The sequence below is a fragment of the Coenobita brevimanus genome, chromosome 38 (genome assembly GCF_032717465.1).
Source record: "Coenobita brevimanus isolate Jiangsu-jjx chromosome 38, ASM3271746v2, whole genome shotgun sequence".
NCBI lineage: Eukaryota > Metazoa > Arthropoda > Malacostraca > Decapoda > Coenobitidae > Coenobita > Coenobita brevimanus.
In genome coordinates, this window is record NC_136991.1 from 42,103,757 (window position 1) to 42,120,742 (window position 16,986).

A 16,986-nucleotide genomic window follows, 5' to 3' on the forward strand; every position below is an offset into this window, starting at 1 on the left:
CTTCAAGAGGTGTATTGGTAAAGATGTAAGCCTATATCTTGATGAGAAAAGAATAGATAATTTGTCTGATGCTGCAGTTTTAGCTGACGAATATGTTCTCACTCACAAGAGATATTCTAGAGAAAAAGGGAAAGCTGAGAGTAAGTACGTTGCCTCTACTCAGAGTACAGGTAACAGGAAAGAGAATAAAGATGATGTTTCTCAGGAAGTAAATACCAGCTTCACCTCTAGATTTCAGAAAAGTAAATGTACTTATTGTAGTAAGCTTGGTCATACTACGGAGAGATGTTTCAGGAGACAGCGTGATGTGAACAAAAAAGAGTCTTAAATATTCAGTCAATTGGTCTAGTGTCCACTCTTGAGAGTTCCCAGAATTCTTTAACTGAGTTAACTGAACCTGCTTCGAGGGGTAACTTAAATTCTCATGATGGAGCTCCTCTTTTGAGCAGTAACGTGGGTGACACTCTCAAGAGTTCATGTGCTAATTTCCTGTCTGATGGTTTTGTCAGTCCTCTGGACAATAATGACAGGAAATCAGTTAAAATATATCGTGACACAGGTGTTTGCCAATCCCTTATGCTGACCAGTGTTCTAGGCTCTAATGTTAATTCCTCTGATGAAACTGTAATCTTACAAGGTGTAGGGAATAATTACTTCTCTGTCCCTTTGTGCAGAGTGAATTTAGAGTCTGGTTTTGTTAATGGTTCCGTTATGGTTGGGTTGGTTGAGACACTCCCAATGTCAGGTGTAACTTTCTTACTTGGAAATGATATTGGTGGAAGTCAAGTGTGTCCAGCTCCTCAGTTGTCTAGTGAGCCAGTGGCTGCGTCCCAGGATTGTGATGTCCCTGATGTGTTCCCTGCATGTCACTAGGGCTAAGTCTAAAGTTACTGGTGATTTAGAGGATAATGATGATGATGATGTTATCCTAGCTGACACTTTTCTTGCTAATTTGGACCACTCACCAGATGAGGCAGTACCCCGTAGTGTTGATAATTTGTCTCGTCAAGAGTTGGTCGAGTTGCAGGTTGCTGACCCTGAGTTGAAAGGTCTAGCTAACTCTGCTTACAGTGAAGAAGAGTCAGCCGGTGCTTCTACTTGTTATTACGTAAAGTCAGGAGTACTTATGAGGAAGTGGATACCCCCAACAGTATCAGCCGACTGTGAATGGGAGGTTGTACATCAAGTTGTCATCCCTCGTGTTTGTAGGCAGGATATCATTAGAGTGGCTCATGATTCCAGTTTGGCAGGACACCTTGGAGTGAGGAAGACTGTGGCACGCATTTTGAAACACTTCTACCGGCCAGGTATCTTCAGGGATGTTTCCTGGTATTGTAAGTCTTGTCACACCTGTCAAGTTGTGGGGAAGTGTAATCAGACCGAAAAGGTTGCACCTCTAGTTCCCATTCCTCCTTTTGAGGCGCCATTCACCCGTGTGTTGGTGGATATTGTGGGCCCTCTTCCTAAGACTTCTTCAGGATTTTCTTACGTGTTGACCCTGATTGATATGGCTACTCGTTATCCTGAAGCCATTCCACTTAGAAATATCTCAGCAAAGAACGTGGTTAAGGAAATGCTAGGATTCTTCACAAAGTTTGGTCTGCCCAAGGAGGTACAGTCAGACCGGGGAAGTAATTTCATGTCAAATGTTTTCAAGCAGTCTCTGAAAGAGTTGGGCATCACCCAGATCACGTCTTCAGCTTACCATCCCCAGACCCAAGGAGCGTTGGAGAGATATCATCAAACACTCAAATCGATGCTTAAGAAATACTGTTTGGAACATCAGAAAGACTGGGATAAAGGTTTTCCATTCGTTGTGTTTGCTGCAAGAGAATCTCCAAATGAATCACTGGGCTTCTCACCTTTTGAACTACTGTTTGGCCATGAAGTAAGAGGACCCCTTAAGTTACTCAAGGAATGCTGGCTGTCGGAGGAAGATGACGTCAATCTGCTGGAGTATGTGATGAAGTTCAAAGAACGGCTGTCCACTGCTTTACAGCTGGCGAGAGAGAATTTAGGAGCTGCTCAGGAGAAGATGAAGACTTGGTATGATAAGAAGTCCAGGTTACGCCACTTTCAGCCAGGAGATCAGGTTTTGATTCTGCTACCGGTTCATGGGCAACCTCTTCAAGCCAAGTTTAGTGGTCCTTATTTCGTGGAGAAGAAACTCAGTGATGTCAACTATGTCATCGCCACACCAGATCGTAGAAAGAAAAAGCAACTATGTCACATCAACATGCTAAAGTTATATCACAGGCGGGACGAAAATAATCCAGTCTGCACTGTAGCTGTTCCACCCGAGTCTGCAAGTGAAGCTCTCCCATGCAGTACGAGCCTGAGTGATAGTTTGGGGAAGAATCCTGATATCATGAATGATCTCCAGACTAAGCTTTCTCATCTACCTCCCGAGGAAAGGCAGGAGTTTTCGGCATTACTGCAAGAGTACCCGCAAGTGTTCCGTGCCACTCCAGGAAGAACCACTGTGTTGATGCATGATGTCGATGTTGGAGACGCAAAGCCAATTAAATTGCCTCCTTACCGTGTGAACCCAGTGAAAGTTCCTCTCATCCAGAAGGAGCTTGGCTACCTGTTGGACCACAAGATGATTGAGCCCTATCAGAGCGAGTGGAGTTCTCCTGTCACTCTAGTCCCTAAGCCAGGTGGGTCACAGCGGCTTTGCATTGACTACAGACGTGTTAATCAGATAACTAAAACAGACACTTACCCTCTCCCTCGTGTGGAAGATTGCATAGACAAGATCGGAAAGGCTAGGTACATAAGTAAGTTTGATTTGTTAAAGGGATACTGGCAAGTACCTATGACTGAACGTGCTAGGGAGATCTCATGTTTTGTAACATTAGGAAAGACTTTTGCATGTTCTGTAATGCCATATACAGATTGTTTTAGAGTAATAAGAAATTTCCTTTGTAAATTTCTTTTTTCTTTGTGGGGAGGTGTTACATAGCCTATGATTTCATCATCCTTTGTGTAATTTTAACCCACAGTATGCTGCATGTTTGATCACGAGCATGTTCTGCCTCAGTCCCCCCCTTCTACCGTTATAGTAGAGTAAGTCGTCCTTTCTGTTGTTCAGAGCAGGATTTTCAGCTCTTTGTCCCCATGGCTTCATTTGCGCGTCCTTCTTACAAGTTGTATCAAGCTCTGCTGGCCCCTATATAATGAGCTCAGTCTCTGCATCATTGCCACTTAGATCTACTCCTCATTTTGTTCACATCTCTGTCCTTCCCTGTACAGTTATTGTTGTGAGTGCTCAGGAAGTCTCCAACCATCTAGCAGCTGTGTAATTTGAGTATAACTGTTATTGCATTTTTTCCTTGTACTGTGTAGCATGAGGTGTTGATTTGTAGGCCTAGTGAGGTTTTTGTAATTTATGTAGGATTCATTTTGTCAGCCAGTTTTAATATTATTTTGTATCTGTAATAATTTATCTTGCATTAACTGAGCATTACCCAGTGTATTTTCATTTTATCAGGGCTGACTTAGGTAAATTTACTCTTGCTAATTTCATGTTAATAGAGGCTATTGCAGTTAACCATATATTTAACCTGTTTTTTGCCATTATATTATCCTTATGAGTCCTGAATGTTTTGTTGTTAGTTTGAGCATTAAACTTTAACTTGTAATTTTACCTAACTCATTTGTTTTGAACCTGGAACTTTACGGGACAGTAGTGATTTTTAGTATTCTCACTTAAAGTGTACATTATCTTTCTCTGTTCCGTAACAGTGTATATATAGATAGATAGATAGATGTGTGTGTGTACGCGCGTGTGTGTTACAGAGTAGGTGAAGGACAACATACGAGATCACCTTAAGTTGCCATGGTACCAAAGGACACAGATGTTTACGTGGTTTTCTGTAGAGATTTATCAAGAAAAGCAGTGACTGGAATGAAAAATCGAGAAGAGATTTAGCAACATTATTTGGAACCGCGTAGGATATGAAAGTGGCATTGCCACACAATTTATATGGAAGGTCAACTGTAAGACAACACAAAGAATTTGGTGATGAGACAGACAGACAGACAGAGAGTTGTTAACAAAAAATATATTGCTCATAAACTGACGTACTGCAATTGGTATTTCTGTAATGACCTTACAAAGGAGCCATAACCCTCCTCCCACCTATAATACAGTCATGCTATCATTGTTTTGTTATAGCCAAACGAAATGGTAAACAGTTACTTATTACTGTTCATTTCCTTTTCTCATTGTAATTACCATACAACTTTTACCTCAGTGAATGAGGGCAACGCGAGCTTACCTTTTTTTTTGTAGAAGAAATCTGTGGAGTAAATTAGCAGTGCAGTTAAGCTATTAATCCTTCAACACCCATTTCCGTAGGGTATGCATCCCTGTCCCAGCTTCACCCTCCACCAAATTTTCAGCTCATCCCGTCCTTTCCTGACTCCTCACGCTCATTTCTTTACTTATTTGACGGTGATATGGACCGACGCAGACCCCTCGGATGACGAAAACGCTTGTTAATACGTTTATTTTACTGTTCATGGATATATATTCAGCTCTAATAATTATCTCTGAAATATCTTACATTAAATGGTGCATAAGAACATATCTACTAGAATGTTTTCAGGTGTCCCACCATATGTTTAATAAAACAGCCTCCATTTTAGGTTATGTTTAATAATTCAGAATGCTCAAATGCAGTCATGTGCAACTTTTAGTATATTCATGGGAGACCATAAAGAATCTATTAGAGGATGTTTCACTTGTGCTAGTTTTTTTTTTTTTCCATTTATTTTTCCATTGTTTACCGTACTAGTGGATGAACTACTTAGCACCACTAGTGTCTATTCTGCATCATTTTCTTCTTCCCACAACTCTGTTCGTATTTATATGTCTGCTGCTTAAAGCGTGTTGGCTTCATGGCTGATAACTAATTCATCGAGGCATCCATAATGTCTGTGCTCCTAACACCAGTAAACTGAACCGTCCCCGCAACAACCCAGATACGGCCAGGTGAGCAGTAAGGGGGACACTATACAGACCATCATGTATTGTCCGTTTTGGCTGGGGGAACAGAATATACAAACCACCTTGTATGGTCGGGTATGGTGCCTTCGTAAACTTTGTAATATAATAAATTGTCATAGCACATTTCCACCGTCTGGAAAATCGTCTTTGTATCTTATATTCTGAGGCAACAGGGTACATTTTTATTGTAAACCGTCTTTGTAGCTTATATTCTGAGGCAACAAGGTACATTTTTATTTATTTTTTAATGTTTATTTTTATGCTCGGGTAGCCTAGTTCTGAGAATCGGCTTTGGTGGTGTTTTATCCTGATTCTGTTTTAAACCTGGGTAGAAATATTTTTCCTCACTTCTATGCGCTTAAACGTTATACGGTATAAATACGAGTATATATATACATATAGATAGATAGATAGATAGATATAGATAGATGGATAGATAGATATAGATATATTGGTAGATACATACTGTAAATATATAGATTGGTAGATATCTATAGATAGATAGATAGGTAGATACATAGATAAAGATATATTGGTAGATACATATAGATAGATATAGATAGACAGATAGATAGATAGATTGGTAGATAGATAGATGGATGATAGATAGATAGATAGGTAGATACATAGATATAGATATATTGGTAGATACATATAGATAGATAGTAGATGGCTAGATAGATAGACAAATAGATAGGTAGATACATAGATATAGATATATTGGTAGATACATAGAGATAGATAGATAAGTAGATACATAGATATAGATATATTGGTAGATACATATAGATATAGATAGATAGATAGGTATATAGATAGATAGGTAGGTACACATATTGGTACATACATATAGATAGATAGAAAAATAGATAGATAGATAGGTAGATACACATATATATTGGTAGATACATATAGATAGATAGATAGATAGATAAATAAATAGATAGATAGGTAGATACACATAGATATATTGGTAGATACATATAGATAGATAGATAGTAGATGATAGATAGATAGATAGGTAGGTAGATACATAGATATAGATATATTGGTAGATACATATAGATAGATATATTGGTAGATACATAGATAGATAGATATCCAAACGCTTAGAAATTTTTTGCTTCTTTATACTGAATATAATATCACATTTTGAGTGTCAGTCAATCAGACAGTGCTTTTTGTCGTGGCTGTAGTTACAAGAATGAAAAGCGATGAAGTTTAATTAGCTCAGACTAGTTGTGACAGTTTTGGTCACTGGTGGATTTGAATGAGCTGTGTAAACAGTGATGATAAAAGACTTTTCATGACCATCGTATTAAACATAATTATAGCTCCCTATGGATATTAAAACTGCATCAGGAAAACTTTATGCACTCATCCAGTGTCTAAAAACACTGGTTTACAAAAAATTTGAGGCAAGCATGAAATTAGGTGTTCTAACCTAATTTTGGGGTGCTGATTTCAGATTCGAAATCCGTTTTCACTCATCACCTCTAGTGTTTGAGATATACATGTATACATATAGGCCTTGACCCAAAATATTCGCCAAAAATCCATTTACCGTCCTATTTTCTTGGAACGTGGTTTTAAACGCGCGCCACAACAAGCTCAAACATGTCAAGCACTACACGCAGAAGGACTGGGGGTCTAGGAGCACTTTCGTGCCTGGGAAACACAGTGCCCAAGAAAATCCTCAGGTGGACATGAACAAGATGCTTCTTCCCCCTCTTGATATCAAGTTTGGCCTTATGAAAAATTTTGTGAAGGCCATGGACAAGGATGATGCTGCATTCCAACACTTGTGCACTCTGTTCCCAGTTCTCAGTTCTGCTAGGCTCCAGGAGGGCATCTTCATCGGACCTCAGATCCAGGAGGTGCTGAAGGATGAGGTATTCGAGGGGAAGCTCACCTTGAAGGAATTGAGAGCATGGGAACCATTTAAATCAGTCTGCCATGGCTTCCTTGGTAACACACGGGCACTACAGTAGATTACCAAGAGCGTGTCGAGAAGTTGTTGCAGGCTTATCAGGATATGGGGTGCCGAATATCTCTCAAGATTCACTTTCTCCACTCCCACCTCAACTTCTTCCCCCAGAACCTCGGAGCAGTAAGTGACGAACATGGGGAAAGGTTCCACCAAGATATTACTAAGATGGAGAGCAACTACCAACGCAAGTGGAACCCCAGCATGATGGGGGACTTCTGCTGGATGCTCCTGCGCGACATCCCGGAGGCAAAGTATACTAGATCGTCAAAAAAAAACTCACTTCTGACTGTCTGTAGTACTATGGTGTGTATATATGCTTATATCCAAGTAATGGTAATATTTAGTTTTGTCAGTGTTCTGTGTCTGTTTTGTTTCGTTCTGTAATATGCCATTTTAATATATGAAATAAGCTCATTATATTATAAATATATGCATTATAATAAAAAAAGGTATATGTGAAAGCAAAAAAACTAGAGGTGATAGAGCAAAACTGTTTAGAAATTTGAATTAAGCATATCAAAATTAGTCAAAAACACCTATTCACATGCTTGCCTCAATTATTTATTTATTTTTTTTTGTAAACCAGTGAAATGTGTCCTGCTGACTGTGACTGATCATACTACTCATAGTAAACGATTAAGGGGTATTTGGGGATGTGTGGTTGCTGTTTTAGTCCTCCTTAGATATTCTCTCTCTCTCTCTCTCTCTCTCTCTCTCTAATCTTTCATAGTCGACACATAAAACATATTTCAATTATCTTGTCAAACACAGGGAGTAAAACAACACTGATGCTGAGTTCTGTGATCCCTTATCGGATATTTCCATGTCTATTGAGTCAACGTGTCTTTTACTGCGGGCATCAAGGCTGTTATTTTCAAGGCTCTTTATAACCCCATTTTTACTGTGATCGTTGAGCTGTTACTTTTATGGCTGTTTGTAATCGCTTCTTTCACTGTCATCATTGGTGCTGTCATTTTTGTCTGCATTACTTTTTTTTTTTTTTTTTAACTGTGACCATTGGTGCTGTTATTTTTTTGGCTCTGTATAACCGTTTCCTTTACTGTGAGCGTTGATGTTATTTTTTTTAGCTCTGTATAACTGTATTTTTACTGTGAGCGTTGCTGTTATTTTGGGGGCTCTGTAAAACGGTATTATTACTGCGAACTTTGTGCTGTTATTTTCATGGCTCTGTATAACAGTTTCTTTTACTGTAAACGTTGGTGCTGTTAAAAATAATAAGGCTGTGCATACCCGGGTCATTTACTGTGACCTTAGGTGCTGGTATTCTTTAGGCTTTGTATTTCGACTTTACGTGCCATTATTGTTATTGCTGAATGGTCAGGTGTGTTGAGATCACACAGCCAGTCTTTTTATCTTTGTGTGTGTGTGTGTGTGTGTGTGTGTGTGTGTGGCAGACAGACAAACAGACCTCTCGAGTTGCAGCTTCTCTATTTCGAGAAGTATCTCCTAAGCTTAATAGATTGTCTGGAGACAATAAGAATATATCTGCGTCTTCGGATTTAAGGAATAAATAGTTTATATTCAGTAGCAGCAGTAAAACTTGTAGGCTTAGGTCCATCTGAAAAATAAACTTTTTGAACTGCAGACTGAAAGTGCTCTTTTCCTGAAGCCCGTCATTCCCTTTTTGACAGAGAGGGAGAGCTTTCAGGGATGTTTATTTTGTTTATTGTTGATCAATCACTCTATGTCTGGCCGCGCAGACCTTTCAACCACAGGCAAACAACTGCCCCAGCAGGGCCATCTTGTGTTGTTAATCGATGTTCCCTTGTGGATGCGGGGAAAAGTGTGGATGTTTGGTTCCTTGGTGGATTCTTGATTTGCGTCTCCACCCAGTTGACAGGTGTGCCATAGTAAGCTCCATTTCACCCCGTGATCTGGTTATATGGCTACTACCCAGCGCTGTAAATGGTTTCCGGGGTTACAGGAAACCATTATGCTTGTCACATTGTGTAGAGGCAGCTGAAGTGAAAGAAAGGGAGAAGTAGGAAGAGAAGGGCAGACACAGTGATAAAGCTGAAGGAAGAAGTCGGCAGAATAACATCAAGTGAATGGAAGTGTTTGTTTAGAAATATGCTTATTTTTATAGTCGACTACTTGACGACAGAAGGCTCAAGCGATGATAACGTACACAATATTTTTCACTCTTGGCAGGGACTTCCCATCCGTTTTCAGTTTATTCATTATTACGGTATACATAAATTATGACAGTTATAGAAATCACATTTTATAAGATGGGTAGGGGTGTCAGTGCCCAAAACCGCAGGAACAAGATGGAGGCAGTGAAATTACATTCAACCCCAACCCTGTTTTTTTTTTTTTCCTTTTTTTTGTCTTTACCGATTAACATTATGGTGCAACAAGTAGTTAAGCATAAGTGCACCCCCAAAAAGAAAAGTGCCATGATTATGATATACTGTTACTCAGCCATGCGGTACACAAAAGTAACCCATGAATAATGTAGGGATGGTGTTACACGTACTTTTACTGCCTTGACCTTGGACTTTGGCGGTATCCTTGTGTCTTCATCCTTCCAAAAAAATATAACTATTATTCTTTCAGTATTGAAGTGGAAGATATAACAAGTAGGTAGTAGTATAAGATATAATAACTAAGTGGAATAAAATGCAAGCACCATGTTATTATAAGTACTACATTGTATAAGCACTATGATATGTGCATTATAAGGTATAAGCAGTAGTAGATATAAGCAGCATAATGTTTTGACCAGTATGATGATAGCAGTATCGGATAGGCTTACAATCGGTATAAAATATAAGCAGCATCAGATATAACCAGTGTAAAATGTATGCACTAAGCAATAGGGGGAATCAGAAGCTCAATATAAAGATTTTAGCAGTATAGGTAGTATGCGACACAAGCGTTGTAAGATACAAGAAGTAAGCAGAGTACCGTAATATGTAAACAGTATAAAATATAAGTAGTATAACACATTAGCAGTACAGAATTATAATAAGTATCGGATAAAACAATATAATAATAGCACATTAAAGCAACATAGGAGAGACAGGGATTACTGAATTCTGTTACTTCACTGTCTTTGTCTAAGGGGATGCACTGCCTCTCTAGCCATGGTCACCTCACTGCCATACTAGGTCGTATCACCTCTCTGAGTCATCTCTGTCTCAGGGGTGTCGCTACCTCTCTAGCCATGATTACCTCACTGTCTTACTGGGAAGTACCACTTAACTGAGTCGTCTTTGCCTCGGGAGTGTCACTGTCTCTCACGCCATGATCACTTCAGTGCCTTACTGGAAGGTGTTACCTCACTGAGGAATGTAATATTTTGTTCTCTTTACTGACAGTTCTTCCTCAGTGTACCTGTGTTTCCCCTTCAGAGGAAGTGGGGGAGCTTGTATTCCCTGCACCAGAGTGGTTGGTGGTAGTGGCACTGGGTGCGAGGTGTTGCTGAACCAGTCCGTAGAACTGAAGAGTTTTTTCCTCAGTGGGACCCTAAGTCATCCTGGTCTGTAGGCAGTGAGGCTAATACAGGAGTACTGTTGCCGTTCCCATTATCGTCGTATAGTCTCTTATATCGCAAGTAGGCATCAGATTCACACTGCCCAGGTTCTACATTTGTTTTTGGTCGAGTATAATATAGTCATTCACACCTTTCACCAAACTTGCTGGCCTAGTTCTTCTCACCGTCCCAGTGCATTACATTACAGCATATTTCAAATGCACTAGCTTCTAGAAAAATATAATTTCTTATACTGATATCATGACGTGTGAAGGAGGACACGACACCGTTCATCAGCATATAATTCACAACCAAGCATTCATGGGGAACATTGATGGTTTCCTCGGCTTGTTCATAGACTCTCAGTATTTCCTTCAAAATGTAGCGCTGGGAAGCACTCAGTCCAAGGTATTCATTCTAACAAATCACATTCAGTGCCGTTGCATTTACTGTTTCCCCAAGGCCAGGAATGGCATCACCATCCGAGGACACAGCTGAATGGTGAGCAACAGTTAGTATCATTTGCATTAAAGGCTCAGAGAGGGCCAAAAGCAGCTAGTGCACCTACACATTCCCCAGCTACTGGACGAGATTTATGAAAGTCTGAAGCAAGTTTTTCTTGCAAAAATGACAACTGTTATTATTATTATTTTTTTTTTTTTTTGTCACGGCATAGCGGATCACCGGCAGGAAGCTCAGGTGCTATGGTATATGGCATTTATACACGGCTAAACGTTTTCCCAGCACCCAGCAGACAAGGAGTCTCCCCTGCAGCTCTGGATAGGAATAAGCGTCGCACTCAGGATAGCGTGAATCTTATTTCCTTTTCACAATCTGTATCCTCTGACATTAGACTCCCCAAGCATATAAAATTTTCTAATTGTTTTGTTTGTCTCTCTTCTATGTTTGCTCTTACTATACTATGCTATACTACATTGGCAGTAACAGGCTCGGTGAGCAACTCGTTCACTTGACGGCTACTCCCTCTTCCTCCCTCTCCAGCAGGCAGCGTGCCGCGCGCACGTGGGTGCAGGTGGAGAGGAGGATCCTGACTTTGTTATTTCTCGTGATGGATGCACTTCAAGCGAAAAAGAAAGAGAGAGGGAAAGAAAGAAAAAACTTAAACGAGTATTCACTTTTCATGCTGCATTTTTCGCTCTGGCACCTCAGTTAACTTCAGTAACATATAGATATGTGTGTGTGTGTGTGTGTGTGTGTGTGTGTGTGTGTGTGTGTGTGTGTGTGTGTGTGTGTGTGTAGAAAGAGAGAGAGAGAAGCAAATGTGGGACACGTGTGCAGTGAGGCAGGTGTAGTGAGGCAGATGTGGCTCTCCCCTACCCTATTACAATAAACAAAGGGCCTCCAGCCTCATTAATTACAACGCCCCAGCCTCTCCCCAACGCCCATGTGACATTTATCGACTTCACTGCCTCCATTTAATTTCTCTGGTATCTCAGCACACGACATCAATATCACAATCAATAATTTATCGTCATACTGCAGCTGTTTTTATCACTGTTATTGCTTTCGTTGTTATATGTCCATATTCTACATCGTTATCATCATTATTTTAGCCTGTTTCAGATTATTCTGTGTCCACTTTAACTTTGCCTAATAATGCCTTCTTATATCTTGATTTACATGCCATAAAATATTAACTCCAGAATAAGGCGGTGGTCACGAACCAATGCTGTGGAACCATGAAACCGTAGTATTATTTATTCCACCATACAGCCACGCGAAATACGCTGCCAAAGGTCGAAAATTCTCGCCATTGCAACGTAACTTATGGAGTGAAAAGGATTCAGACAAGGAAATAGAAAAGGATAATTATATGAGAACTGTCAGTCAGTCAAGTGATCAGTGAAACAGACAGTCCATTCATTCATTCATGATTTAACTTTTAAAAAATCTCGGTTCCACCTTGACATCATCATTAATATTGCGCTGTATTAATGTCTGTGGGATATGAACTATTACCTCAACCAACTTAATCCTTTCAGTCAGTTTACTCTCTCTGTCGGTTTATTATTACCACCTTCTGACGGTTTTATCTCGGGGGAGACATCATCATCACTTCCGTCTCCTCAGCTCTTGTTTTAGCCTCTACCATAATTAAGTTCATATCGATAATGAAGTACCGGTACCATGGAAGTATCACACAACCTTGTCTCACTCCAACACTCATAGTCAACCACTTGCTCAAAATCCATGTATTCATACACATGCTTTGCTACAATCGTGAAAACTTCGCAGCATACAGCAGTTTAGTTCCTTCTTCGCTCCGTCATACTTTCTATCGAGGTCGATAACTCATATTTGCAGTTCTCAGTCTGCATTCTCGACAATGTGCCGTCACTCCCTCAGTCCGACAACCACCCTGTTCATCATTCACTAGGCTTTCCATCATCTGTCTTTTATTTCCATCCCCAATCATCCAGTAGTTACCATAGTCTTCTCGTGATGCGTGTGCGCCGAGTCTAGGGTTCGAGCCCACGTCATGGTTAACAGTTTAAGTGAGTGCTGGTAATATGTCTTTCATAATGCTTGCACAAGTTTGCACCCTCTCGGTATACCGATAACAGCGACTGACGCACATAAACGTTGCCATTGCAACGTATTCATTTTCACGTGCATCACTGTTTCTACACACTTCTCTTCCCCTTCGTACTTTGCCAGGATCAGTAAGGATTAATTCTGGCTATGACCCCCTCTGAGAGGAAGGTATGGATCTAATCTGAACTGATGCAGATGGAGAGACTTCCATATACGTGACCCAAAATGCTCGGGAGACGTATTATACAATTATTTCTCCGTTCATCTTGAACGCCTTTATTTTTAACTAAATCCACCGTCACAGCATTCTTACACTCCACTGACTCAACTCCATCCTTGCATCCAGGTTTCTTTTTATATTTCCCAATTCACTTCCGCCACTAACACATTCTCGGACACCCATTTCCTTCCTTGACTACCACCCAACGCAACTAAATTCACCTCCGCTTTGTCCTCGCAGTGCCAAGTCAGTATTTATATATAATTTTTAAAAAAATCGGTAATTCAATTCCACATCACATCATTGTTCCCGTATCATCCGCTACATTTTACTTCTTATTGCCACATGGATTCTGACATTTCATAATCTATTTCCGAAAGTGATGTGATACGGCTTTTGAGACGTACAGTAGTATTGACTTATTCAGCCTTTGAGATGCAACATGAGGTTTGAATATAGTCCTAGTCATGAAGAAGGGCAGTGGGAAGGGTATGAAGCCATAGTATTGTACTCTGCCATTGAACTGGAACGATTTACAGTAGAATACTCGTAGGGTACTAGTCACGAAGAAGTGTTTTGGAAGGGATACGGAGCCGTACTATCATCTAACATTGCCAATGAGATGTAGGAGGAAACTAGCACTAGGCTATGGCGCTGTAGTAACAAAGCAATGCTGTAGCAAGAACGTAGAGCCTTGTCACTGAGATGTAGCAAAAGATGAACACTAGCTATATGGTGCAGGTTACGAAGAAGTGCTGTGGAAAAGAAGTTGAGCCGTAGCATTGTCTTAATCAGTTTTTGCTTTGCTCTACGGAAAACAGACTGAAAAAGGGACGAAATTTTCCCCCAAATTAAGGTGGATAACTACAGTGATATACGAGTAGCTTGACAGGGACATGATCTTCAGTAATTTAATCCCTTCAGTTCCATGGCATATTTCAAAAAGTGGGAGCATCACTTGGAACGCCTTTGTTCGTCTGCCTCTCACTAATGATTTTCGGAGACGAGGTGCTTCACTCCCGTAGGCTTTAGCAACTTAGCGAGACCTTACTACACCACATCACACAGCACTTCATCACTTCATACCACCCTCCCATACCACACCACACACTCACCCTATCATACCACACCACTCAAAGTCATCCTCTCATACCACATCACACAGTCATCCTACCATAGCACACTACACAGTCATCGTTCTATACTACACCACAGTCACCCACCCCCATCACACCACACAGACATCCATCCATACCACACCACACAATCATCCTTCCATACCACACCACACAGCCACTCTTCATACACAGTCATCCTCCCATGCCACACCGCACAATCATCCTCCCGTACCACACCACACAGTCATCCTTCTATGCCACACCATAGTCATCTTTCTATACTACATCACACACCCACCCACACCATACCACACAGTCATCCTCCCACACCGCACCACACCTAGGGCATAAACCGACAGGCCCTAAAGCTGCCGCGTCTAGTAATTTTGTACGTGTTCATTTAGTTCAGACCGTCTCCAGACTATTGAATTTAACTCAAAAAGGACCCCTGTAATGAAGAAGTTCAAAGGTAAATTAGGTCCTCCATATTTTAGTGAAATGCCTAGAAATAGCAAGAATGAAATAAAGAATAGGTGTGGGAGCGAGGAGATTAATGAATTGCACCAGCTGGTAGTAGGATGATGAATGAATGATGTATACCACGCAAAATCCTGTACTGACCATCACTGGCTGCAGTGACGTTCTTTGCAATACATATTCACAGGTTTGCTCTCTGACTGCTAACATTGGCTGGTTTTGGCTTAAATGAAACTCTTACTGTAGATGTACAAATATAAGAGGAAGGGTTACTCGCAATAGCCTGGGAAGCCTTGTGACTGCTGGGATTTCTCTCAGCTGAACAAAATCATCTGTGTTCAGCTGAATAAAATACCCAAGTGCACAACCACCGCCAAATGTTCAGACAATGTCTCTTGGTCGGAATGTGTATTATCTTCAGTGTGGTGATGTACTTTTTTTTTTTTTTTACCGTATTTTTGCCGCTTTCAGACGGCTAAATTCACCTCCATAGTGAATGGGATAACGAAAGCAGTATCAAACTCCTCCAGTTCGAAGAATCTGTCCTGTGTTGAATAAAATGGTCAGGAGACAGTAAGGATGAAGTAAACTGCGTCACCAAACCGAAGTGGTTAACCTTCCTTTACACAAGTAATACCACATCGATATTTTAAATTTTATACATGCAAAATATTGCCATGTGTATTTTGGGGAATCGTAAGTGAACTTCGTGTAAGTGGTCGGCGGTGGGCTCCAACTATTCACTCACTGAATGTAGGTGGCTGAGTGACAAGCAAAACGATTTCACGTAGCCTAACCCAGGAAATTATTGACTACTTTTTATGGCTACAGTATTGCCAACAAATATTTGCCTGTAGGTCTAATGGATTATGGCGTACCGATCAGACGTGGCCAATGAGGGTGTATGTCGGCGGGTTGGGTGGGATTCATTATTTACATAATGTTACTCAAGGACGATGATCTGGCCACTTGCCTTATATGTCTGAACTGAAAACCTAGTCCTGGGTCCCTACGCTCCTTGTATGACAATAGAGAATTGGCTGATAGGTAAATTGGTAATGGTAATGATCATGATTAGTTCTACCAATGCCACAGTTTTTCTAAACATCCTTATCGCCAAAGAAAACGTGGAATTATGACGTCACATTCGTGTAAAGGAAAACGGAAGCTGTTTCGTGTACCAGTTTTACCACCATGGAAATATGTAACGCCTGTGTTGCTAGATCTAACCAGCCTGCATCTTTTATTACAGAGCTAAGTCGGGGGTGATGTAGAGGGGCCGGACCCTGCTCTGTCTTCATCTCGTCATGTATTAAGCGTTTGGCTGTAAATTACTCAATACAAGACAGTGTGGTTGCCGGTTTGAATACGGATGGTGGAATTCTCTCTCTCTCTCTTTCTCTCTCTCTCTCTCTCTCTCTCTCTCGTTTTAAATATCCACCACATCTGCATGACATATGGGAATAATAGATTTAAATGTAAATGCAAGGGTTTTAATAAAACCAGGGGCGTACCTAGAGATTTGGGGGCCCGGGGGGCTAGGTTCTTTGCGGTGCCCCCCTCCAACATCTAGTGAGATTTGATGAAAAAGATTTGCAATGAACAAACATGCTCCACCACTTACCTGATAAAAAATCCTAATATCTAATATCTCAGTTGGGATTGTCGGGATGCTAAATATATATATTTTTAAATAATAAAATAAAAAAAGCTTATAATTTTTTAAGGCTTTTGGGGGCCCCCCTCAATTGGGGTCCCGGGGGGCAGTTTCAAACAGCCCCCTCTCGCCCACCCCCCCTCAGGTACGCCACTTCCGCAAGAAATAGGACAGTTGGGTAATGGGCAGCTGAGTTAGCCTAATTGTCGAGTAACTAATCGGACCAATTATATATATATATATATATATATATATATATATATATATATATATATATATATATATATATATATATATATATATATATATATTGTTATGCAGCGTATTCTGAGTCCCGACTTCTCGGCCAAAGGTACGGTGCAACCTTGGGTTCTTAGTTCTCAACCTGGTCAGTCACAGACAAGGAAGGAAAGTGCAAACACCGCGTGTCAAAGGCACACTTGTATATTAACAAT